At 40.4% G+C, this 27,486-nt stretch overlaps 1 protein-coding gene and 1 pseudogene across 1 annotated transcript in view; both read left to right on the top strand.

Annotated features, from left to right (window-relative positions):
* LOC140695743 (trafficking protein particle complex subunit 9-like) overlaps positions 1-2,943 on the top strand; it is a 54,056-nt pseudogene extending 51,113 nt beyond the window's left edge.
* LOC140690632 (uncharacterized) overlaps positions 1-27,486 on the top strand; it is a 168,037-nt gene that overhangs the window by 114,461 nt on the left and 26,090 nt on the right. The window contains exons 2-3 of the transcript XR_012065909.1: positions 1,869-2,093; positions 2,709-2,765. The gene's annotated coding sequence lies outside the window, so the exon portion shown is untranslated. Of the gene's footprint in view, positions 1-1,868; positions 2,094-2,708 lie in introns of the transcript that reaches the window.

The following is a 27,486-nucleotide window of genomic DNA, read 5'->3' on the forward strand; positions in this document are numbered from 1 at the left end:
CCTTGGTGGATTTTACCTATTGCAAAAAATAATTTGCCTGCTTTATGTAGTTTTCTTACTCAGCAAAAAGAAATGTATATTAGTCTCCATAATCATAATATTTCACACTTATCCTGGTGCAAAGATGTGGGCATTAGTTCTAACATGCTTTTAATATTAATAGAAGTTATGATATCATAACAAAAGCTTATAATTCCAATCTTGATGGTTCCAAAAAGGATAACAGGCCCAAGAAGCGTGAAGCTGCTCGATATCAGGGAGACTTCTATCAAATTTGGGATGAATACTTTTGGATGACTCCTGAGAATGGACAATAGGTTGCAGCAGCACCTATTTGCTGGGAGCTAAAAGAACATAAGATAGGATACAGAAATCAGCCATTGAATAGTACTGATTTGAAGCCAATGGGACATGTAACACCATCTTTGTGTAAACAAATTATTGATGTAACATTTTCTCCTAATAAGTCTGTTTCTTGGCCAGGATCTGATTGGCTTTTGAATCCAGGAATCCGATGGGTAGCCCCAAATGGAACGAAATGGGTTTGTGGAAGATATCTTTGGCCCTGGCTTCCTATTGGATGGGTTGGGCGTTGTACTCTTGGTTTTGTATTCGCTCCTGGAAGAATTAAACAAACAATTTCTGGCATTCCTGCGAATCTCCCATACCTACATGCTAGATGGTCTAGTTCTGTTTTTAAATGGTATGATTATCTTGCTGCAGTTTTTGTACCTTCTTTGGGGAATACAGATATTATGTTAAAATTTGATGCGCTTACTAATTTTACTCAGCAAGCATTAATAGATACTAAGAAAGCAATAGAAGATTTAAATGAAGAACAAAAACAGATGGAAAAAACAGTTCTACAGAACCGCATGGCTTTAGATATTCTTACTGCAGCTCAAGGCGGGACGTGCGCTATAATTAAGATAGAATGCTGCGTTTTTATTCCTGATTTATCAGGAAATGTATCTCAGGCTGTAATGGATATTCAAAAACAAGTAGACGCTATGGCTGATCCTGATCCTTTGGTTTTAAGTACAATTCTTTCCTGGTTTAAGAGTGATTGGTGGAAGAATCTTATAATTATTTGTATTGTAGTTTTGATGATTTTACTTTGTGGACCATGCTTTTTTCCAAGCGTTTAGCAATTTTGTTCCTCAAAGGCTATTAATGTTTTCCAGAATTTCTAAGCCTAAATCACAAGGTTAAATAACGTTTTCCTTGGCAAAGAACAAAAAGGTAGGGAAATTTTAGAAAAAGAAAGGGGGAGATACGGGGAGCTGACTCATTAAGTGAGAGTCTGGTAGACAGGAGTTAACTGTCCTGATTTACAAGACACAGCACCTGCGGGGAGCTGCCTCATGGATTGAAGGTCTGGTATCCGGGAGTTAATAGCTCTGTTAATAAGACTTAGCTCTGGGAGGATTCTCTGTCCCGCCACCCCTACGTTCTTAAGATAAAGGATTAACAGATGTTTTCCCGGAAGGAGTTTCTGTGTTTTGTTCTTTGCCCAAGAAAAATAAGATAAGGGCAAAAACAGGACTCCTTAGACTGATGATTGTAAATGTCATTCCTTGAGGTAAACATGAGTGAAATCGTAAAGAAATCTATGTAATCTTTCTGGTATTCAATGTTTCTTCCTTCTTGCATACTATAAAAAGAGTTGCAAAATAAACTGCGTTGGCGGTGTCTGGCCTGTTCTTTAGCAGTGTAAGACTCGTCCCTCTCGATCCCATTCTGTGTCTGTGTGCTTTCTTTTCTTAGTCGTGTCGACCGCGTCTTCGGACCTGTTCGTTTTGCCGGCAGGCTCCGGCACAAGACAGAAAAGGCAGAGGATGATTTCTGTTCTTCCTCTCTGCTTGCAGGTGCCCTCACCTCCAGTGGTATCCATCCAGACACCAGCACTGACACTGGTCGTGCTCAGAACTGCCTCAGCCCTGAAGACACAACTGACAACTAGAAGGGGGCCATGCCCTGTTACAGCAGGTGCTCTCACTCTGTGGGTCCTTATGTAACTGCGCGGTGTTAATCAGGATCACCCGTTCTACACTATGTGGCGCTGCTGCCATGTCTCCTAGTTACTTGTTTCTGTAAGTATTCATGTATTATTCTCCATTGCGTGGTACTACACACCTAAAAATGATTTTTTCAGATGAAAAATAATATGCATTTAATATAATAAGTTTGAAAAAAGGGACAAAAGAGACTATCCTGGTCCCGCTACTCAGAGATAATAATTAACACGTTAACATCTATTTTCTGTTCTTTTCGTCAGTGTGTATCACCTCTGTCATAAAAAACCAGCAAGCACTCTGTGCCTGTTTACTGTGTGGAGAACTTCATTTCCCATTTGGCTTATTACATGTTTTTCTACAATATTCTATCTCCCCTGGCATGATTTTTAATGACCAGTATAGCATTCTGTCTTATGGAGGCATCGTCCATTTTAATTCGGGCTCCAATAAACTTTTAAATTCCAAGTATACTTTACTGAAATACTGAAAAGAGAACTGTGGTGGTAGAGGAAGTCCCCTATCTCCCTTCCCCTTATTTCCTGAGGTAAAAGCTGTTGAAAAATTGCTATATATATTTCATGACTTTATGCCTATGAGATACATATATATGCACATATGAGAAATCAATTTATATGTGTGTGTATATATGCTTTATTTAAAAATGAGACCATACTATATGTTTTTCTGCAGCTCGCTTTATTCACTCAGGGGTATATCATAGACGTCCTCCCACTCCAGACTCACACGGTCCTTTCAGATAGATTGGAGGGGTCTCCTGATGTGCTGGTGTCGTCTCTTGTCCACAGACACATTTGGTGGAAGAGTGCTGTGGACAAGGCCCTGGACCATGCCGGAACGCAGGCTCCCTCAGCACCTGCAGCTCGCTGTGATTTACCGCATAATTATCTTGATGGTGGACAGTTAAGTTTTCTCCATTTTCCACTGTCAGAAAGGATGTTTGTCTGGCATCCTTCTTGTACAGACATTCCTATGATCTTGTATGAGTATTCTTTGGTTAAGGCTTCTGGAAATTTAGTCCCTGGATGTGACATTTATATTCATCACAGAATCCTTTCAAGTGACTCTAGAAAGTCCTTCTCCATTGGGGAATGAAAAGATGCACAATTACTTATGTAACCAATTGTCTATCGCTGGATATGATTTCACTTCAGTTATTCTTCCCACCTTTGTAAACACTGCTGTGTAAATGCACTGATGGGTAAATTTTTTTGGACTGATTTTATTTTTTCCTATAGGAAAAGATTCCCAGAAGTGGAGTTGAGTCTGTGTGTATGTACGTTTTTCAGAGTTTATATATCCATTGACTTGTGGTCCTCCGAAAATTCGCTCATGGTTTGTTCTCACACAGATGGACACTAGCTAGAATATCTTAAAAATATTTGCCATTATGATAAGCAAAAGTGCTTTTTCATTGTTTTAGTTTGCATTTGATGACTAGTGAGCTATTAAGCATTTTTCACTCATTAGCCATTTGACTTTTTTAAAATGAATGATCCCTTTTGTCCTTTGCACACATTTAAGTGAGGGAGCTTCTTGTTGCTTTGTGACAGCTGTTTGTATGTTATGAAAATTAACTTCTTGACTTCATCAACATGTATCTCAGAGCTTTTTCTTGTCATTTCTTGCCTTTCATTTTGTTCAGGAAGTTTTTTATTTTTGTTGTGGCTCAAAATATTCTTCAGATATTAAATGACTTCCTTATGGGTTTTATCTTTGACATTATTCTTAGAAATACTTTCTTATAATGGACTACATCTCTTCTGTAGGGTTTTGTAGTCTCTAAGATGGAGATGATAATAGTGCTTGTTAATGTAAGGGTAAGTTGAGTTAATAAGAGCAAAGTGTTGTATTTGCTGTTATTAGTAATTGTTAATATTTACATCACAATCTGCAATTTATCTTGTGGTCATTATGACAGGAATAGAATTTCTTCTTTCCAGGTGATTCCCTGATCGTCCCAGGACAAATATTGAAGTCGTACTTTGCTCTTTGATTTGAAATCCCACCTGTACAAAATACTTATATACACTAGAGTCTCTTTTTGAGCTCATGGTTTATTTCTGTCAATCTTACTTTCTTACTCCAGCACCATATCTTACATATTGTAAAAATTTATTTAATAACTGGCAGTCTGATTTTTTTATTCTTTTCCTCCATCCCAAATTTTCTTGTCTAGAATTATGACTTTATTATTCCTGAAGAATTCAAAAATATTTTATTCAAGTTAAAAAAACTCAGATTGGAGTTTTCATGGGATTTTTTAGTAAGTTTTGAATTATTCATAGGAGAACTTACATCTTTACAAAACTGCTTTCCTCCATGCAATATGTTGATGTCTCTACATCCACACCTCTTACTTTACCCCTCAGTACAGTCCTGTAGTTTCTCCATTTAGAACATGGGCATTAGTTTTGAATTTATTCCAGATTATTGTTTATGTTTTTGTTACTTTTGTAACTGAGGATTTTTTGCTATTATATTTTTAAATACTTAAAACTGACATTTAGAAAGGAAGATTCGGTTTGACAATACTCACTTGGTAACTTGTCATTTAAAATTGTAAGTATTAAGTTCTTGTTCCAGAATCCTTTCTTTTCTGTTTTAAAAAATTTGTTTCCAAGATTATCAAAATGGTCATAGCTAAATAGTACAGGTGGGGAGACAGATGGAGAGAGGTAGTGTGGCTCATGTACAAACTGTGAGCTGTTTCATGGCTGCCTTTAGGCTGCAGAAGCCTCAGAAGCGCCCAGGTTAGACCAGGGATGGCTTTTTATGCACTTGAAAGCTGGCTTTCCTGCCTGTATGGTGAAGCCTGTTAGGCGTGGCAGGTAGATGATCAAGGTCCGATGGAGGTCATTGGCTGCACAGAGCGCTGTGTCTGTGAGAACTGGAGACCATCGTCATGGGAAATTCTTGGTGCCAGGAATACTGCAGAGGAGCTGGGGAGCCTGTGTGTTAAGGATTTTCCAGTCCTGGGAGTGGGAAGAGCAGACTCTGCATTCAGATCTGAGTTTGAATTCATCCTCTTTAGTTTACTGGTCCTCTGACTTTTATCAAGTTATACATCCTCTTTGAACTCCTGTTTCCTTGTCTCTCAAAACAGGAGAATTACGGCCTGCTGCTACAGTGTTTGATAACTGTAAATGATTTGTGTCTATAAAATGCCACGTACAGTCACAAGGTCAGTGAGAAATGGGCTGTTGCCTCTTCTTCTGCAACTCAGTGCTCGATAAGACATCGGGAGAAAGACAGTCCCTAATTTGTATGTGATGCAATGAGGAACAAAATTAACGTCTTGCCTTTCCCTAGCAGTATGGTTACTCCTTTGCTACAGTTACCTCTTTCCTCCTTTACTCTCCCCTTTCGCCTCCTCCAGCAAAAGAGCCTGAGACTGTCTCAGAACACTAGATTCAAATAACTTTAAATGTTGGCTCATCCCCATGAAATGACAGTGACATTAAAAAAAATCTGTACACATCCCAGACTTGATTGTATTTGATTTACACACACACACACACACACACACACACAAAATCAGGCTACCTCCCATTTGCTGAGGGAGAAGGACCACTTTTTCTGAATTTTCATTCACTGAGTGTGAGAGCAAAGTCTCTTAAGCAGAAATTCGCCTGGCTTTGTGCATGTTATTTGAAATTGAATTTCTGCTTTCTGTCCATAGAAATATTCTCCTATTAGAAGATAGGAAGTGGAGACATAGATATTCTGCTGAGATATTGGTGTCATCATATTTGAGTTGGAAAGGACTTAAGACAGCATAGAGTCATAAATTTTTATGGGTGAGAATCCATGATAGTGTAACTTGGACAAGAACCCAGATCCTTGCCATCGTGTCCACGCGGATGAAGAGGCAACTGGGTGGGGGATGGCAGGGATCCTTTTTGCTTGAGTTCCAGAGTCTTGCTAGTTTTCATTGCTCAGCTGCCTTTAGTTTATGTCCATGTGGCCTCTGATGGGAAGGTCACTCTGTCCTGATAGATTGAGTTTCTTATCAGCAAAAAGCTCTGGACCCACTTATGGTTCCCAGAGATTTTCTGCTCACCTGCTGACAGTTTATATAAATGAGACCTAAGAAACTGCTGGATATAAAATCCTTATTGTTTCTGTTTGCCCTCGAGTTCCATAGTAATGGGGTGCTGTCTCAGGCTGTCTGAGGCTAGATATGAACAAAGATACGGTGATAGGCTGTGCAGCTATACCCTCCCAAGTCGAATGCGATTTCCACCATATTTTTTAGAATCAGGCAGATGAGTTCAAATCTTGCCTTTAGCAGTTATTAGCTTTGTGATCTTGAGGAAGAAACTTTACTTTTTTGGGGTCCAATTTTCTTTATCTGTAAATAAGTTCAGTATTTATTTTAGGGTTTTTGTTTTAGAATTGAATGAGCTAATTCCCTCATTTATTCCTAAAATACTGATCACATGGTTCTATGCTGGTGCCTTAGTAATTGATTACTAAGGGACTCGGCAGTGAGAATGTGGGTGAGGCCCCCTGGATCACAGAGCTTATATTCCAGGATATACTTGTGAAAGACTGGATTGCAGTGGATTTTTAGTAAATGTCCATTCCTTTCCTAATCCCCATTGATTGTGTATATATATTTATACTAATATATGAACAATTTTTTATTGCAATTTAAATCTCTTTGTAGTATTTAAAGTATGTAGATATAACAAAAATACATGAAATAAAATGACTTGACTTTTATTTTCTTTTCAATAAGCAAAAAAAATAATAAAATAGAAAAGAAAAGAAAAAGTTTTGAAGAAGTAGAAATAATTTTGTTTCTGTGGAATCAACTCCCTATATTAGGTTTTTTGGTTGTGTTCTTAAACAGCATATAAAATTGGCAGGTTTTGACTTCAGTATTGATAGCTGGGTGAGTATATTTTGTTTTTGTGGTTGTCTTTGATGAATTATTTGCACTAGATCATAAATAATCTGCATGTTACATATTGGAAACGAGGAAACAGTGGACACATACTACCTCCAATGCAGTCATTTGTTGCGGACGGCTCGCTGCATGGCAGACCAATAAACTGGGAAATGAGGTGTTGGAGCAAGAAATAGTGACTTTATTTGCAAAGCTGGCAGACCGAGAAGATGGCAGACTGATGTCCAGGAGAACCATCTTCCCCAAGTCAGAATTCAGTCTCCTTTTATACTAAAAAGTGGCGGGGGTGTGGTTGGTTGTTGGAAACTTGCTGTAAGAATTGTTTGTCCTTTGAAACCGCTGTTCTTGCAGCTGTCCATGTGGATCAAATCATGTTGCCCCTGTAAAACCTCCAAAACAAACAAAGGTTATTTATTTTGCAACTTACCGTCTCTACATAAGCGCAGATGAGTTAGCATCCTTCAAGATCAGGGCCTGGAGAATAGGCTGTCCTGGATATTTCAGTCTAAAGGCCACTTTCTTTTACAAATGGTGCAGAGGTAGCAAGTCTGAGCCTAGAAAACAGGGCACATGGTTAAAGCCAAAGGAACAGACCTAACATGGGGTCAAAATTGTTCTTTTGTATTACAATTCCCTTTTCTGCTTCATAGATAATTTTAGTAAGAAACATGAGCAATTTTGTATTTTTGCTTCTTAATAACCGATAAGTGGGCCAACTATATTTTTGTGAGCAGGGATGCTGAGCAGGCATTGGGGTCACAGCAAACTCTTGTTGGGGGTGGCCGACCCTGCAACATGTCTGATGCCTCGTGAGTGTTGGTGAGGGTACCCCTAGCCAGCGGCTCTCTACAGGAACCAGCATATGGGCATTGACCTCTGGAGACCTCTTCTTTGGCTGCAGGAAATTTTTTCAGATACTGCGATTGTAAAATCACTCCAGCTGGGGATAATTAGGGAAAAAAGGAAAAGGAAAAGGGTTTGGAGTAGAGTAGAAGAGAAGGACATAAGATCAAGGAGCCTGAGTGCTTGGCAGCGGGGCCTTGGGAGAGAGGGGAACAGAGGTGGGGAGGGGCCTGGCTCCGGAACCAGCTCCTGCACCTGTCCCCGTGCCCAAGCCACTTAGCTTTTAATTGGCCTGGGCCACCTCTCTGGGCTGGATGTCACCCTGGGCAGAACCTTGAGAATCGAAGGTAAGATGTGGGCAGCACTCATCTAGGGGGTCACTGTGGAATTCAGTCAAGTCACAGTGCCTTTTCTGGTCATGTGTCTTCACTTGTCCTTTATCTCAGGATCTGAGTAGGAGGAGAAAGGAACTCAGATAGAGATCCAGGAAGATATCCGACTGTGTTAAGAGAGGACAGACACAGTGAAACGGGGAGCGAGGGCACTTGTAACAAAGTAAAATGACTTCACAACTATTGCTTCAGAGCTGCAGGTGTGAGAGAGCCTAAGCCTGTCTCAGAGTGTAGGGGACAAGCGGAAAGGAATGGCAAAATTTCCACTGACAATTGAAATTTTGTTTAATAGCCTGCTACTGTTGCTTGTATCACTTGAATTAATGCAGGCATATTTCTGTGAGCATTTATAGGTTCACTCAATCCCACCAGCCCCTCTTGCCCCCATCGGGGATGGGCTTTCTCAAGCACAGTGCCCCTCCTGCTTGGGTGGGCCACGCTGCGGGTCCTCGCCTGGGGCCGGGCTGCTGCAGGGCACTGAGTCCCTGAGGCACGGCTTGTGAGACACGACAGGAACATCTCTGCTCTTGACTGAGAGTCTCCGTTTACCCCTGTAGTGTAAGGATGCCGGTGACCGAGTTAGAAGCATGCTTCCAAGCTGTCCGTGTCCTCGGCATCAAGAAGCGGAGCCTGGAAGCTTCCGAATTTCTCCAGAATGCTGTCTACATTCACCTTCAGCAAGTGAGTGTATGTCCTTACACAAGTGGAGGAATTACTGCAGTTTTCCTGGAACTTACTCACCACTAGTACATCAGATATTTCTGTGCTAGGATTCAGTATGGCCTGCTAAAAAATCTGGAGTAAGATTTGAAACCCTGACGAAGAGGATTATTTTATTTCTCTACATGACAGACTTTTTCTTTCAAAATTCAGAATTTTTGGTTCTTTCAGGAAATTTTGGGGGGGTTTGGCAAAACAACTTTGCTTTTACCATCTTTGCGACCTGTTGCTTTGTGCCTCTCACCTGTCTTCTGTCACTTATGAGGCGGTTCCATTTGTGACCCTGTCCGGGTTGTTCATGTAATAAAACATAAAGTCTGTAAAAGTACAGTCCCTTTTACTCCGAAGATATTCCACAAAATACTACTTAAATCTGGGTGTTGTTTTAAGAAGACAGAATCATTAGAACATTTACTTGCAGGTTGCTAGTGCAAAATGCCCAAATCAATAGTCTAGCTCAACATCTAAAATCTTTCTAATCTACCTTGGATTTGTATGGATAAGTGAAGCACTTTGCTAAGAACTGAAGACTAGGGTTAGAATACAGGCTGTTGTAGCTCAGCAGGTCCTCCTGAGCCAGCACTGTGCCAGAGGGCGGGGCTGAGGGGGAGAGGGTGGGGCCTGGGGGAAAGGGGAGGGCCAAGGAGGAGGGGGGTCCTGCCCACCCTGAGCTGACAGTTTCATGGCAAACACCTTCACCAGGTGAAGAACTTGGAGTTTCTTCTAAGAACAGTGGTTTTGAAAAGAGTTAAAAGCACGGGAGTGACACAATCCCATTTGTCTCAAGTAGGGGAAAGCAGCTGGAAGGCCACTTGGGAGACTCGTGGGTCCAGATGGGCAGTGTTGGTGGCTTCCACCAGAGCGGTGGGACAGTCACTGGGAAAAAGCGAACTGATTTTAGGCATGTTTAGATCATAAAAAGGAAAGGATCAAAGATGTCTGTGAAGGTAGCATGGAGTAAGGCCCAGGTTTCTGTGTGGATTAATGAGGTAAATGATGGTCCTGCTGTGCTCTGAGGAGGGAAAGCTGCAGAGGGAGCTCTGGGGGAAAACTGATGAGTTCAGCTGTGGGTAAAGCGAAAGGCTGTTAAATGTGTTGTCTGGGAGCTAAGGTGAGAGCCAGTAGCGAGTAGGGGGAGGTGAGAGAGACTTTCAGATCATTTTGTCTTGTGAACATACAAATAAGTATGAGTAATGATACACTTACAACTCTATATTCTGGATTTAAAACCCAGTAACATTTTGCTATATTGACTGCAGAGTTTCTTAATATTATTTAATAGAAATAAAATAAATAGAAACAAAATAGTGGAGTTAATGAACATCTTACAGTTAATGTGAGTCCTTGTATGTATTTTGATACCTTATCTGTTTATAACCATAATCAATTAAAAGTTAACTAGTTTAGCATAAGAGTTAAACAGAGGGACGTGACGCACAGTGTTGGGGCTTGAAGCTGATCTTCTCGGGCAAATTATGTAGCTTCTCTGTACCTTAGTTCCATCTTCTGTGACTGCCCACGGGCCCCTCATCACAGCTGATTCCCTAGACTAGATGTTGGGAGGGAGGCTGCTGAAGGGAGTAAGAAGTGGCAACTGCTAGGGACACTGAAGTGACAGACAAAAACAGATTAAAGCCAATAAACTCAGTACAAACAAATACTCTCAAAAGAGAAAGAGTCCTGCAGTGTTTTGAGCTACTTAGCATAAGGGAAACAAAATCACGTGGACCCAAAACTCTTGAGCATGTGATTATTGTGGATGGGAAGGTGTCATCAGAAAAGGGTTGAGAAAAGGCCTTTTGGTTTCCCTTGATGTTTCCAGCAAGGATGGGGACCAGAAGCGAAAACCCTGCACTTCAGTGGAAGCTGCTGTTTTGTGTGAAACTGACCAAAGGTTGGAGACCAGTCATCAGCGGTGCTGGCAAATTAAGAGGCTTCTGGATTGGGTGGGGCACTTGCTGTGACTTCCAGGTGAGCTGCTGGCTGGGGGCTGTGTGGCGGGCAGTAGTTTTGCAGGGTGACCTGGGAATAATCCCTGGCTGTGAGGCTGCTGCTCTGACTAGCAAACCTGGGCACACGCAGTCCTAATGGGGCAGCTCGGGATGTGGCCTGGGACACCTGCCGTGCTGAGGACGAGATTCCCAGAGGGGGTGTCCCTGCAGAGAGTGGAAACACCCACCTGCAGGGGAGGAAGAGCCTCTTAGCAGGGTGCTGGATGCACAGGCAAGACCAGCCTGAGCAAGGAGTGTTTGCGAAGCCGGAAGTCATGCAGTGGTCGTAGCAGCCTTGTTCCTAAGAAACTAGAGGGAGAAGAGGCTGAAAAGGCAGGCTAGGGTCCGACCCTGTGGTGGATTATGAGTGACAGGAAAGGACTGGTCAGGCAAGCACGAGAGAACCCTGTGGGTGTCCCAGCTGGGGCATCACATCGGAGGGTGGAGAAGAATTATAGACTTTGCCACTTATTAGCTATGTGACTTTGAACAAGATCACCCCACCTCTCTCTATATATCTTCATCTGTAAAATGACACAGTGACAAGCTCGTGTCATCAGAAGGCTTAGTTTATCTCTGAGCCTGTGTCCAGTCCTGTCAGTGCTGCCGTGCAAGGTTCTGCAGCGGTTGCTCTTACCCTGAGATGGGAGGGCGTAGAGGGACATTGTAGCCCCCGAGGATAGGAAGCGGTTGCTTTAAAATCAGACATGTAACCACCTGCAGTTGCAGACCTGCAGGCAGTTTGGTTGACGGTCCTGGAGGGGACTTTGGAGGCCTTAGCATCGTCTTGAGACTTGTTTTACCTTGGGGGCCAGATTTCCCTTCGCAGATTGATGCTGAAGATTTGGGCTTCTGGCAAAGCTGTTTTCAGAGATGGGTATATACGTAACATATCGTACAAAATAAAATGCTTATATTTAATGTGTGAGACTTTGCAGCTCTTGGGCACAGCTCTGTTGGCCTGGTCTCCACGGAGGACACTAGGGGTCAGCAGAGCGTGCGGGAGGGCAGGCAGGCAGCCATGCTGCTGCGGGGGGTTCTCCCCAGCACGCCGCTCTTCTGAGGTGACTCTTCTCTGTGTTTGGTTGCCAGATGAGCAGACAGCAAATTAATGAGTTCTGGTGGGATTGTATAATGACAGGAAGAAATAGGGACCCGTAGTTTTTCTGGACTAGAACAAGATTTTGGTTCCTGATCCAGTGTGTTCCATTACAGAATTGATGAGTTGTGTCTATTCTGGGACTTGTCAACTGAAAGAAATGTGTAGCCTGAAAGTTTAGAGTTATGCTTTATTTGGTGAGAGGGATCGAGGTGGGATGACAGCCTTCAAATCCGTCTGAGGGACTGCTCACAAGAAGTAGAGGAGGAGCTAGGATTATATAAGAACTTTACAACAAAGATCAGGGAGTTGGAACAATAAAAGATTTCTTGTTATCTAAAGAAAACCAGACATCTCAATTTCAAGAATTTAGTGCATTTCTATTTATGGGAGGAAGCAAACATTTTGGCTCATTGAATTCATTCCTTTTACAAGCACCTAGCTATCTAGGGCCAGTATCCTGTCCTTTCTTATTCTTAGTCCCCTTAGAGGGCACCATTCTGAGTGGCTGCCTAAGCAGGGCTGCAGGCCTGTCCTCGCTGGGGGTTGGCGACAGCTGATGATGACTTGGTTTCAGCATTCTTTGTTTACTGACATGGTTGCAGTATTTTCATTCACCTTGTAGTAATTTCATTCACAGAGCTTCCCCTTGGTCCTAAATTCGACCAATATTTTGAGAGATATTTCATGACTAATTTTGTCCCAGGGTGCTATGAAGTCTCATTCTTAGTTCAGGTTGAATAATATTCTGACCTGCCATTCAAGGTGTTAGGTGTTTTTATCAGGCCCTGTTGATACTAAAAGTTCTCTGGATCGCCTAGCTTACTAGTCTATTATGATCCAGGGAATGTTTACCCTTTGTTGCTCATTCCCATACCTAGAATCACACTGTTGCAATTATTTTATGCATGGTTATAAATTTTATGTATTTCTTCAATATGTTTTGCCATCATCAATCTTGTTGTAGGCCTAGTTACACATTGGGAAATGTAAGAGAAAACAATATTTTAAAATAGACAGGATATAATTAATAAAGCTAGTAACGTTAATAAAGTCACGATGAAGAATATAATAGTCGAGAAATTATATTTTGGGGTTAAAATTTTGCTTGTGTTTCTGATTGAGTTTGAGTGACCTTATGAGAAAGTTCATATTTATGGTCAGTATCAGAGCAGGTATTAATTGGCCAGGTGAGATCTCCCACCTTGTAAGATCAACAGTGGCCTAAAAAGAACTATAATTTCTTTTTAGAGTAGTTTCTGAGGGCTATCTAGTTAGAGCCTTGGAGTAGGGAAACCCACCAAGGTAACACAGAAGTACTAGACATAGGTAAATTACCATAAACTAAACAATTGGAGTAGTTCATAATCAAAGGTAGGAGAAATTATCAAAGTAATTGGTATACAGGCCTGGTCTGGTGTCTTGGGTCAGCTGTCTAGCTCAGATGTCTTCTTCTTCTCATCCTGGCCTGGTAGCTTTTTCTCCATTTGGGCATTGTTTTAAGGTGAGCAGTGCTCTATACGCCAGTGCACTGCAGGGGCTCTTTCTGATAGGAAATGAATCTGAAAGTCCGTTTCCTTCAGCTTTGGTGTATATGGTCTAGTTAATAGTACCTGATAAAGTGTCCTTCCATTCAGGTTGGAGACAGTTCTTTAAGTCATGCCAGTATGTATAATAACCTGGCCGCAGGTCATGGGGCATTGGATTTTTACACAAGGATATATTACTAAGCTTCAGAAAGAAACATACAGTGTCCTTTTAATAATTCAATTAAACTCTGTAGCAATGTAACATAACAGCAAGGAATGATCTGGGAAGTGTCTTACTAAATATAGCCCTCAATTAACAAAACGAGAATTTAATATCCACTAAAATATAAACTTTTTCTCCCTAAAGTTCCCTCATTTTTATCAAATATAGTCAAATCAAGGTGAATTTGTTTACAAGTTAAGTCTGATTATTTGATCATATAGTCTCTTTTAAATTGGCTGTGTTGGAACTTTTAATAAGGACTTTTAAGCTAGAATGTAAATAAGGTTTTCTATGGCCAGGAAATCCCCGTCAAGGGCTTGTCATAGATTTCTGCCTAACAGATTTTGGTAAATTCTTTTCTTTTTGAAGTCCTTAAAATACCTTGAGATTCCTATACCTGTTAGGAGACGATCCTCCTAATTTATCTGATAGAGCCACTGGGGACCTTAAAGTTTTTAGTCTCTTGAGGGATCAGATAGAGAGAAAAGATAACTGTTCTAAGTCTGTTTACATAGGTATAATTTATCAAATTGCTGTGAATCATAACTAGTTTAAGGAGAAGAGTTTCTTTATGTCTGGGAAACAGGTTAAAAGTCAGTAGTATTTCAGACAAAATCAAAAATTATAACCATATTCATCAGTTTACTCAGTCCCATGTAACTAATTCTTTTAATCAGAGTTGTCATTAGAAGTTTAAAATTTCTTACCCAGTTTATTTCAGTGCTATAGTTTAAAATTTATTAGAAATCAGTAAATCTCCTTGAAGAGAGAGTATTTTGCAAAATCATCAGAAGAAAACAATTACCTGCCTATAAATGACAACAGATTTAACAGCATGGTTAAACAACGTTACACTGTAATCTGTAAAGAAACCTGGTCACAATAACGAGAAATATGACTGATAACATTTCAGATATACCAGAATTTTATGGAGTGCATATTGTTACAGAAATGACAGGCCAGCCAAGAAACAAGGACCCTCGGAGGATTGGAGTACTTAGATTTATTACGCCGGCGAGCTCAGAGGGGCTTCTGCTCTGAAGCTCTGAGCACCTCCAAGACGTGCACATGAGGTTTTATAGGGTTAATTACAAGTATGGGGCTATTAGCCAATAAGGCTCAAACAACAAAAAGCAAGGAATCAGGACACTGAAGCTTATCAATTTGGAACAGGTCACGTTACTGACACTTGTTGACCTTGGATTTACGAGTTAGCTTGTTAGCCCAGTAAACTGACACTAAACTTCAGATTTACAAGTTACCCGGGCAGAACTTATATCAGTAAACCGACACTTACCACACTTAGATTTGTGACATAGCTCGTTAGCCTAATAGACTGACACTAAACTTCAGATTTATGAGTTATCTTGTTAGCCCAGCTGGGCTTTTCCTTCACATTGTGGCTGACTTCTTACACACTGAGTAACGTTTTCAATGTTTGTCCACATTTTGGCCTGGGTCAGTACTCTATGCTTTGCTATTGCTGAATAATATTCCACTGTATGGCTGGGCCCCACTGTTAACCCATTCATCAGCTGATAGTCATTTGTGTTGTTTCTGCTTTTTGGCTGTGATCATTAATGGCGCCGTGAACATTCCTGAAGGAGTTTTTATGTGGACATTTGTTTTCAGTTCTCTTACGTGTGTGACCAGAGAGCAGAAATGCTGGGTCATTCATAAACCAAATGTTCAACCCTCTGAGGACGTGCCAGGCTGTTTTCCAAAGTGGCCGCGCTGTGTTACATCCTGACTAGCAAGGGCTGCGCGCTCCGCTTCCTCTGTATCCTCATTAGTGCTTGTTACTCTTATTTTTTTTATTATAACCTATTGTTGTGAGTGTGAAGCGGTTTCTCCTAGTGGTTTTGACTTGATTTCCTTTACAGCTAATGATATTGAACATCGTTTGATTGTGCTTATTGGCCATTTGTATATTTTCTTTCCAAAATAAATTTTCAGATCCTTTATTCACTTTTTATTGTAAAAGTTGTAGAATTTTTTTTTATTTGAAGATAGAAATTCCTAATCAGATAAATGATTTGAAAAAATTTTCTCCTGTGTGTTTTTTTTTTCACTTTCTTTATGGTGTCCTTTGAAGCAAAGTTTTACATTTTGATGAATTCCAATTTATCACTGTTTTCTTTGCTCCTTGTGCTTTTGGGGTAATATTTAAAATCTGAGGTATTTTATTTAAACTTTTATATATAAAATAACTTAATTCTTAGGACCGTTCTAGGAGATGGGTGCAGTTGTTGTCCTGAGTCTATGGATAGGAGACTGAGAGGCAGAAAATGTCACTGACATATCAGTGTCACAGCTACCCAGTGCTGTGGGAGTTCAGACCCACATGTTTGTCCCCAGCATCTGTGCTCTTCACCACCATGCTTCACTCCTTCCTGGAATCGTTAGTGAAAAAGTCTTTCCTTTTTTGATTTCTTATTAGTTTGTTTTCTCATTCGGGACCTCATCCCCTCATTTTCCTTGCAGAGATCAGTGTAGGTTTATTTTAGGTCTCATGTAGGCAGAAGCATTGTTATCAGTTAACTTCTTTATTACTCACTCTCGAGTAATGATTGTTGCTAGTTGACCTAATCAATTCATGATTAAGTCTTTCCTGCTGATGACACTAAAAACAGAATCATGATTTACAGAATGCTCAAAGAAGAAAGTACTTGAGTGATTTTATTTTTCAAACCAATCAAACCAATCAAATAAAAACCCCGGTGTTGGAACATATTATAGGCCCTCCAGAATAGGATCACTGTATTCCTTGCGTTTCATTTGTTTTGTCACAGTGTCTGGATAGTGCCTTGCTGTCCAGCAGTTTTCTGAGGATACGGTGCTCGTGAATCATTGTAAGGACAGAATTTTGACAACAGACTGTGTTGTTCATTTCACGAGGGAAAAGCTCATATAGAAATACTGCTCAGATCTATTTTAAAATTAAGCTTGGAATTTTGAGTAGAGTTCAAGAAACCATACAAAGCTCTTTTTCACTAATTTTAGATTTATCTTAGACACACTATGGTTAAATAGCAGAGTAACTTACCAACTAGATTTGACAAGAGGAGTTCATTATTGATTATTTGTTTTAGTTGAAATATTCTACCTGGGATAAAGTAATCAGTGCCTATAGATGAACAAATATGTTTGTATTTCTATGCAACATGGGAGCAGACTTCATATGTTTCTATATAATATATATGACTGTGTGTTTTAATCTGTCTGTCAGTGTTTTTATAGTTTTTCAGCAATGATGTAACTTTAGAATTCTTCTAAGAAATTCACTCCCGATTCTAGTGCAGTTTGTACTGTGTATCCTGTCTTATGCATGGGATTCCACTGTCCCCTCAGTGAGGAATTTCCTCTCCTATTGTGTTAGTGGCAGAGATAAAGGAACTGTGAATTCTAGGCCTTTGCTCTCCATGTGTTTGCAATTGGCTGTCAATCACGATTTTCCCTTTCCTGAGTTTTCATTGTTCAATTAGAATTTTGGAAAATAACTATTAATATGTTGCATTGGTCTCCCTAGAAACTTGATGTGTTTGTACATTTTAGTTTTCAATTTATGAAAAATGTAAATGCACTCTTTATTTTAAGTAGTCCTTTTTCACTAGATATTTGTTTATCTCTTTGTAGTTAAAATATTTTTTTCCCAATGAATGAATCGGTGTTCATGTTTTAAAAGATACCTTACTTTTTATTTGTCTTATACTAACAGTTATATTCATTGTAGAGAATTTAGAAAATAAGGATAAACACAGTAATAACTTAAAAATGGCCTCTAATCTCACCTGGAGATACAGTTGTAAGGTTTGAAATTGAGAATTACAAGTCTTCTCAATTTGTTCTTCTTTTTCAAGTACGTTTTGGTTACTGAGACCCTCGAATTCCCATATGAATTGTAGCAGCAGCTAGTCAGTTACTGCAGAGGAGCCCGCTGGGACTGTGATCGAGACCACGTTGAGTATACGTATCGCTCTGGGGAGCACTCCCATCCCAAGGGCGCTGTCATCTGATCCAGGAATCTGCGTGGTGTGTCTGTCCAGGTATTTAGGCCTTTTAAAATTTTTTTCAACAATGCTTTGAGTTTACAGAGCAGTATTTTACTTTTTTTTCTTTGCCTTTATACTGAGGACAAGTGTGCAAGGTACCGGGATTAGAAGTGTATTTGAGCCCGGACACTTGCTGCCACCACGGACGCTGCACTCTTACTTTGCCCTCTGTACAATTTTGCACAAAATACGCCCTCAGTAACTCTCTCTTGAATGAATGAAAATATGATTGTTGAATTATGCTTGAGAGTCCTTGTGTTGATGTCTTATTCCCAGTCTTTCCCCTCTTAACTATGCCCTTTCTCTTCCTTTCCTCCAGTCTGGTTTTCAGCCTGCCTGTGGCATTGATTTACCCTGTCTGTAGACTCTTCCTTTCACTAGTTCACGATAATGTTACATGGGGGCTGTGGAAACTTGCTAGATGACAAGAAAGACCAAATCCATTGCATGCTAGTATTTTTAAAGTGTGTTATTCTTTTATCAATTGAAATTAAATCAGGCTGACCCCCTGAGCCCTCCCATGAGCTCTTTCCATCTACCTACAGGTGATACTGCTCTTGTTGTTGCATGTGCTCTGCCTCCAGCCTCGGTTTTGGAGTTGAGAAAGTCACCATCAGTGGAGCCCGCTCTTTAAAAGATGAAGAGAACATTTGCTCCTTCTCTGCCGTTGGGGAATTGGATGAGATGAGGTACCAGATAAAGAATGGAGCCCCACCTCATTCTGACCCCCGCTCTTTCCGTTTCTTTCTCCAGGGGAAAGAGTACAATTCAACAGTATAAAGATTGATTGTGAGCTAATGAGATAGACAAGACAACCGAACATTTATTAAATATCCTTTCATGCCGGAAACAAATGTATTATACACACAAAAAGCACATAAAGCACGGTAGTACTGTGGTTACAAACGTGGGTCCGAGTTCGAGTCCTGCTCTGGAGTGACCAGTCCTGTGAGATGGAGAACTGGTAGGTCGGCTTAGCCTCTCCCGAACTGGTTTTCTGTCCTGCAGAGACGGGGCTCGCTAGGTGTCCCTCCGCCGTAGAGGTGCTGAGGGGTGAAAATGATGCGCCTGGGCAGCCCGAGCACAGCTGCTCGTTCCTCGTAAGTTCAGGATCGCATAGCTTTTGCAGTGATGGCTTTATGACAGCCCCGTGTAGACTCTCAGTGCTCCAAAGGGATGTCTTGTGGTTTGGAGGTAAGATTCTCACTTCTGTAAATACCGAATGATTGTGTTATTGTGCCCTGCTAATTTGCATCTATTCTTTAGAAAGTACATATTGTATATTTTTTCAAGCATGCATGATTTTTTCTTTTAGTATTTATAGTTCTACCCTCTCATCTCTTGTATGATATTTCATGGAATGTAGGAAACAATCCTAAACCACCTGCCTCTTCACACTTCTCCGTGATGGTTTTCTTCCCTGACTAGAAGAGGGTTTTGCATAGGAAATTTTCTTTGTTCCCCTTTTCTTGGAGTCTCTCTGTCTGTCTACCCATCTCTCACCTGTCAATCTGTCCATTTCTCTACCCACTCATTCTTCTGACTTGTTCCAAGAAGCACTTCAGGCAGCTTATAGAAGAACAGATACCAAATAAACAGGTGAGAAAATGGGGCCAAGTTCAGACAGTGAGGCTAGGAGGCGAGCCTGTGTGAGGGTTGCAGGATGAGACACAAGCCTCTGTCCTGTGACTTATAAGATCGACAGCAAGAGTGTGCCTGAGGCTCCCAGCAGACACAGGGAAACAGGGTTTGTGGGAGATGCTCACTGGCTGTGAAATAAATAAGTGGCTTAGGAGAAGCCCAGCCTTTTCAGCTACTAAGTCTTAGGAGAATATTTTGAGTGTCTTCCAAAATCAGAGTACTTCATCTTTTATTTTGTCAGAGTTCTACATATAGTTGGTTACATTATATTCCTGGAAATTTCTCCAAAACTCCTTCCCATGTGAGTCCCATGACTCGGGAATGGGGTGCTTCTGCTCATTGACTGTGTTTGGACAGAAACAGAAAATGACAGCCTCCAAGGAGCCTGGGATTTGTCGGTTATGTTTTGTCAGTGCTGTAGATTTCAGAGAATGCTTTCACAGTTTCTCTCCATCTGAGGTGGCAGCGTGCTCTCTTAGCAGCATCAGGAGCTCAGGACCACGGAATGGTCGGGGCTGACTGCACTGCCGTCAAGACAGATAAGTTAGTCACTGCAGGCGTGGTGCTTTTACGTAGTGCATTTCATATTATTTAATAGAAGGTTTCAACAAGGAGTTAATTAACTGAGTTAATTAACATTTAATAAATAGGATGCTTTGTTGAAAAGACAGTTATAGGAAGAATATAAGCTGTTAAGATTTTAAGAACGATATCATTACTGAAATTTCATTAGGGAAGATTCACAGTTTACCTTATTTATGCCTCTCTTTTAAAGTAACATATAAACATGACAGAAAAAGCAGGGGATGATTTCTGTTCTTCCTCTCGGCTTGCAGGTGCCCTCACCCCCAGTAGCATCCATCCAGACACCAGCACTGACACTGGCCGTGCTCAGAACTGCTTCAGCCCTGAAGACACAACTGACAAATAGAAGGGGGCCACGCCCTGTTACAGCAGGTGCTCTCACTTTGTGGGTCCTTATGTAACTGCACGGTGTTAATCAGGATCCCCGTTCTACATTGCGTGACAGTGCTTCGGTGTCTCCTAGTTACTTGTTTCTGTATGTTATCATGTATTTTCTCCAATGTGTGTTACTACACATCTTAAAATGCTTTTTTCAGATGGAAAATAATATGTATTTAATATAATAAGTCTGAAAAATGGGGCAAAAGAGGCTATCCTGGTCCCACTACTCAGAGATAGTAATTAACACTTTAACATCAATTTTCTGTTCTTTTCGTCAGTGTGTATCACCTCTGTCATAAAAACCAGCGATCACTCCGTGCCTGTTTACTTTGTGGAGACCTCCATTTTCCATTCGGATTTTTATATGTTTTTCTACAATATTCTAACTCCACTGGCATGATTTTTAATGACCATTATAGCATTCTGTCTTGTGGAGGCATCGTCCATTTTACTTCGGACTCAAATAAACTTTTTAATTCCAAGTATACTTTACTGAAATACTGAAAAGAGAACTGTGGTGGTACCGATAGGCTCCTATATCCCTTCCCGTTATTTCCTGAGGGTAAAAGCTGTTGACAATTTGGTGTATATATTTCATGACATTTATGCCTATGAAATATATATATATATATAAACACATACATAGATCGATACATACACGAATCTGAGAAATCTATGTATATGTGTTGTATATATGCTTTATTGAAAACTAAGGCCATACTATATTTTTTCCGCAGCTTGCTTTATTCACTCAGGTGTATATCATAGACTTCCTCCCACTCAAGACTCACCCGGTCCTTTCGGATAGAGTGGAAGGGTCCCCTGATGTGCAGGTGTGTTCTCTTGTGCAAGGACACATTTGGTGGGAGAGTGCTGTGGACAAGGCCCTGGACCATGTCGGAACGCCGGCCCCATCAGAGCCCACAGCTTGCTGTGATTTACCACATCGTTGTGTTGATGGTGGACACTTAAGTTTTCTCCATTTTCTACTGTCAGAAAATATGTTTTACTGGCATCCTTCTTCTGCAAATATTCCTGTGATCTCGTATGAGTATTCCTTTAGTTAAGGCTTCTGGAAATTTAGTCCCTGGATGTGACTTTTACATTCATCACAGGCTCTTTTCAAGTGACTCGAGAAATTCCTTCTCCTGTGGGGAATGAAAAGATGTAGAATTACTTATGTAACCAATTCTCTATTGCTGGATATGATTTCACTTCAGCTTTTCTTTCCACCATTGTAAACAGTGCTGTGAAAATAACCTGATCAGTACATGTTTTTGAACTGATTTTTTCTAAACGAAATGATTCCTAGAAGTGGAGACCAGTCTGTGTCTACACACGTTTTTCAGAGTTTACATATTCATTGACATGTCATCCTCCAAACACATCGCTCACAGTTTGTTCTCACAGATGGACACTAGCTAGAATATCTTTTAAAAATATTTGCCAATATGATGAGCAAAAGTGCTTTTTCATTGTTTTAGTTTGCATATGATGACCAGTGAGTTATTCAGCATTTTTCACTTATTAGCCATCTGACTTTTAAAAAGTGAATGATCCCTTCTGTCCTTTGCACACATTTAAGTGAGGGAGCTTCTTGTTGCTTTGTGATAGCTCTTTGTATGTTATGAAAATTAACTTCTTGACTTCATCAACATGTATCTCAGAGCTTTTTCTTGTCATTTCTTGCCTTTCATTTTGTTCAGAAAGTTTTTAATTTTGTTGTGGCTCAAAATATTCTTAAGATATTAATGACTTCCTTATGGGTTTTATCTTTGACATTATTCTTAGAAATACTTTCTTATAATGGAATACATCTCTTCTGTAGGGTTTTTTAGTCTCTAAGATGGAGATGATAATAGTGCTTGTTATACTTTGGAGAAGTTGAATTAATATGAGCAAAGGGTCGTATTTGCTGTTATTAGTACTTTTTAATATTTACATCACTGTCTGTAATTTTTCTTCTGGTCATTATGACACGAATAGAATTTGTTTTTTCCAGGTGATTCTCTGATCGTCCCAGGACTATTATTGAATTCATACTTTGCTCTTTGATTTGAAATCCCACCTGTACAAAATACTTATGTATACTACAGTCTGTTTTTGAGTTCATGGTTTATTTCTGTCAATCTTACTTTCTTACTCCAGTGCTATATCTTACATATTGTAAAAATTTATTTAATATCTGACAGTGTGATTTTTTTTTGATTCCTTTCTTCCATCACAAATTTTCTTGGATAGTATTAAGACTTTATTATTCCAGAAGAATTCTAAAATACTTTGTTCAAGTTAAAAAAAAAAACAGGTAAGGATTTTCATAAGATTTTTTAGTAAGTTTTGAATTATCTTTAGCAGAACATTCATCTTTACAAAACTGCTCTCCTCCATGCAATATGTTGATGTCTCTATATTCACAGCTCTTACTTTACCCCTCAGTACAGTTCAGTAGTTTCTCCATGTAGTACATGGGCTTTATTTTTGAGTTTAATCCAGATCATTGTTTATGTTTTAGTTAATTTTGTAAGTGAGATTTTTTGCTATTATATTTTTTAACTGTTTAAACTGACACCTAGGAAGGCATTTTCGGTTTGTAAATACTTACTTTGTAATTTGTCATTTAAAATTGTAAGTATTAAAGTAAGTATTCTTGTTCCAGAATCCTTTCTTTTCTGTTTTAAAAAATTTGTTTCCAAGATTATCAAAATGGTCATAGCTAAGTTGTACAGGTGGGGAGACAGATGGAGAGAGGTAGTGTGGCTCATGTGCAAACTGTGAGCAGTTTCATGGCTGCCTTTAGGCTGGAGAGGCCTCAGAAGAGCCCAGGTAAGACCAGGGATGGCTTTGTATGCACTTGAAAGACAGCTTTCCTGCTTTTATAGTGAAGCCTGGTGGGCGAGGCAGGTAGGTGAACAAGGTCCGATGGAGGTTATTGGCTGCACAGAGCACTGCGTCTGTGAGAACTGGAGACCACAGCCATGGGAAATGCTTGGTGCCAGGAACACTGCAGGGGAGCTGGGGAGCCTGTGTGTTAAGGATTTTCCAGTCCTGGGAGTGAGAACAGCAGACTCTGCATTCACATCTGAGTTTGAATTCATCCTCTTTAGTTTATTGGTCCTCTGACTTTTGTCAAGTTATATACTCGCTTTGAACTCCTGTTTTCTTGTCTCTCAAAATAGGAGAATTACGGCCTGCTGCTAGAGTGTTTGATCAGGGTAAATGATTTGTGTCTATAAGATGCCACGTACAGTCACAAGCTCAGTGAGAAATGAGCTGTCGCCTCTTCTTCTGCAACTCAGTGCTCGACAAGACATCGGGGGGAAGGCCAGTCCCTAATTTGTGTGTGATGCAAGTAGGAACAAAATTAATGTCTTGCCTTTCCCTAGCAGTATTCTTACTCCTTAGCTTCATTTACTTCTTTCCTCCTTTTCTTTCCCCTTTTCCCTTCTCCACCAAAAGAGCCTGAGACTCTCTCAGAACACTAGATTCAAATTACTTTAAAGGTTGTCTCATCCTCATGAAATGAAAGTAACATAAAGAAAATCTTTACACATCCCAGAATTCATTGTATTTGATTTACACACACACGCATGCACACACACACACACAATCAGGCTACCTCCCACTTACTGAGGGAGAAGAACCACTTATTCTGAGTTTTCATTCACTGACCGTGAGAGCAGTGTCTTACGCAGATTTTCACACGGCTTCGTGCATGGTGTTTTTAGTTGGATTTCTGCTTTGTGGCCATAGAATTATTCTCCTAATAGAAAAGAGGAAGTGGAGATATAGACATTCTGCTGAGATATTTGTGTCATCATATTTGAGTTGGGAAGGACTGAAGACAGCATAGAGTCGTAACTGTTAATGGGTGAGAATCCATGATAGTGTAGCTTGGACAAGAAACTGGATCTTCTGCCATCGTGTCCACGCGGGTGAAGAGGCAACTGGGCAGTGGATGGCAGGGATCCTTCTTGCTTGAGTTCCAGGGTCTTGCTAGTTATCATTGCTCACCTGCCTTTAGTTTAGATCCATGTGGCCTCTCATTGGAAGGTCACTCTGTCCTGATAAATAGAGTTTCTAAACAGCAAAAAGCTCTGGACCCACTCATATTTCCCAGAGTTTTTTCTGCTGACCTGCTGACACTGTATATAAATGAGACTTAACAAACTACTGGATATAAAATCCTTTGTGTTATCATTAGCCCTCGAGTTCCATAGGAATGGGGTGCTGTCTCAGGCTGTCTAAGGCTAGATCTGAACAAAGATAGGGTGATAGGCTGTGATGCTGGACCCTCCACAATCAAATGTGATTTCCACCTTAGTTTTTAGAATCAGGCAGTTGAGCTCAAATCTTGTCTTTACCAGTTATTAGCTTAGTGACCTTGGGGAAGAAACTACTTTTTTGTGTACAATTTTCTTTGTCTGTAAATAAGTTCAGTATTTATTTTAGGGTTTTTCTTTTAGAATTGAATGAGCTAATTCCCTCATTTATACCTAAAATACTGATCGTGTGGTTTTATGCTGGTGCCTTGGTTGTTGATTACTAAGGCACTCGGTAGTGAGAAAGGGGGTGGGGGACCCCTGGATAATAGAGTTTATATTCCAGGATATGCTTGTAAAAAATTGGATGTGCAGTGGATTTTTAGTAAATATCCATTCCTTTCCTTATCCACATTGATTGTGTATATATCTTTATACTAATATATGAACAATTTTTAATGCAATTTAAATCTTTCTGTAGTATATGAAATATGTAGCTGTATCAAAAAAAGTGAAATAAAAGGATTTCACTTATATTTTCTTTTCAATAAGAAAAACAATATAAAATAGAAAAGAAAAAAGTTTTGAAGGAGTAGAAGTAGCTTTATTTCTGTAGAATCAATTCCCTATAATAGGTTTTTTGGTTGTGTTGTTAAACAGCATATAAAATTGATAGGTTGTGACATATTGGAAATGAGGAAACAGTGGAGACATACAACCACCAAAGCAGTCATTTTGTTACCAAGTCCAAACTCGTTCTGCTTGCGGCATGACAGGCCAATAAATCAGAAAATGAGGTGTTGGAGCGAAGAATAGTGACTTTATTTGAAAAGCTGGCAGACTCAGAAGATGGTATACTGATATCCTGGAGAATCCTTTCCCCAAGTCAGAATTCAGTCTCCTTTTATACTAAAAAGGGGCGGGGGTGTGGTTGGTTGTTGAAAACTTCTTGCTGTATGAATTGTTTGTCCTTGGAATCCTTTGTTCTTGCAGCTATCCATGTAGGTCAAATCGTGGTGCCTCTGTAAAATCTCCAATTAAAAAAAAATGTTTACTCTCTATTTTGCAACGTGCCATCTCTACATAAATGCAGAAGAGCTAACATCCTTAAAGATCAGAGCCCGGAGAATAGGCTGTTCTGGATATTTCAGGCTAAAGGCAACTTTCTTTTACAAAATGTGTAGAGCTAGCAAGTCTGAGCCTAGAAAACAGGGCACAGGTTTAAAGACAAAGGAACACATCTAATATGGAGTCAAATTTGTTCTTTTCTATTAAATTTCTTTTTCCACCTCATAAATAATTTTATTTAGAAACATGGGCAATTTTTTATTTTTGCTTCTTAATAACGGATAAGTGGTCCAAATACATTTTTGTGATAAGAGATGCTTTGCGGGCCCTGGGGTCACAGCAAACTCTTGTTGGGGGTGGTCGACCCTGCAACATGCCTAATGCCCCTTGAGTGTTGGTGAGGGTCACCCTAACCATGGGGTCGCTTCAGGAACCAGCATAAAGGCAATGACCTCTGCAGACCTCTTTTTCAGCTGCAGGAAATTTTTTCAGATACTGTGATTAAAAAAATCACTCCAGCTGGGGATAATTAGGGAATAAAGGAAGAGAAAAGGGCTTGGAGTAGAGTAGAAGAGAAGGACAGAAGATCAGGGAGCCTGGGGGCTTGACAGTGGGGCCTCCTGAGAGAGAGATGCAGGGGTGGGAAGGGGCCCGTTTCCAGAACCATCTCCTGCACCTGTCCCCGCGTCCAAGACACACAGCCTTTAATTACCCAGGACCCTTTCCTGTCTGGATGTCACCCTGGGCATAACCTTGAGAATCGAAATTAAGGGGTGGGCAGCACTCACCTAAGGGGTCACAGAGGACTTTGGTCAAGTCCACAGTGCCTTTTCTGGTCATGTGTCTTCACTTGTCCTTTATCTTTGGATCTGAGGAACAGGAGCAAGAAACTCAGGGAGAGATCCAGGAAGACATCTGAGTGTGTTAGGGAGGACATTTACAGCGACACGGGGAGCAAGGACACTTGCAGCAGAGTACAATGACTTCACACCTATTGCATCAGAGCTGCAGGTGTGAGAGAGCCTAAGCCTGTCTTAGAGTGCAGGGGACAAGCGGAAAGGAATGGTAAAATTTCCACTGACAATTGAAATTCTGATAAAAAGTCTGCTAATGTTAATTGTATCACTTGAATGTATGCAGGTGTATTTCTGTGAGCATTTATAGGTTCACACAACTACACCAGCCCCTCTTGCCCCCATCGGGGATGGGATTTCTCAAGCACAGTGCCCCTCCTGCTTGGGTGGGCCACGCTGCGGGTCCTCGCCTGGGGCCGGGCTGCTGCAGGGCACTGAGTCTCCGAGGCCTGGCTTGTGAGACACGACAGGAACATCTCTGCTCTTGACTGAGAGTCTCCGTTTACCCCTGTAGTGTAAGAATGCCGGTGACTCAGTTAGAAGCATGCTTCAAAGCTTTCCGTGTCCTTGTCATTCAGAAGCAGAGCCTGGAAGCTTCCAAATTTCTCCAGAATGTGATTTACATTCACCTTCGACAGGTGAGTGTATGTCCACTTACAAGTGGAGGAATTACTGAAGTTTTTCTGAAACTTACTCACCACTATTCTATCTGAATTTTCTGTGCTAGGATTAAGTATGGCCTGCTAAAAATTCTGAAGTCAAATCTTAAAACCATGATGAAGAAGATTATTTATTTTATTTCTTTATATGATAAAATTTTACTTTCAAAATTCAGTTTTCGGTTCTTTGAGTAATTTTTTGGGGGGTTGGATAATCAACTTTGCTCTTACCATCTTTG

Source organism: Vicugna pacos, chromosome 3 (genome assembly GCF_048564905.1).
Source record: "Vicugna pacos chromosome 3, VicPac4, whole genome shotgun sequence".
In the NCBI taxonomy this organism is placed as follows: Eukaryota; Metazoa; Chordata; class Mammalia; order Artiodactyla; family Camelidae; genus Vicugna; species Vicugna pacos.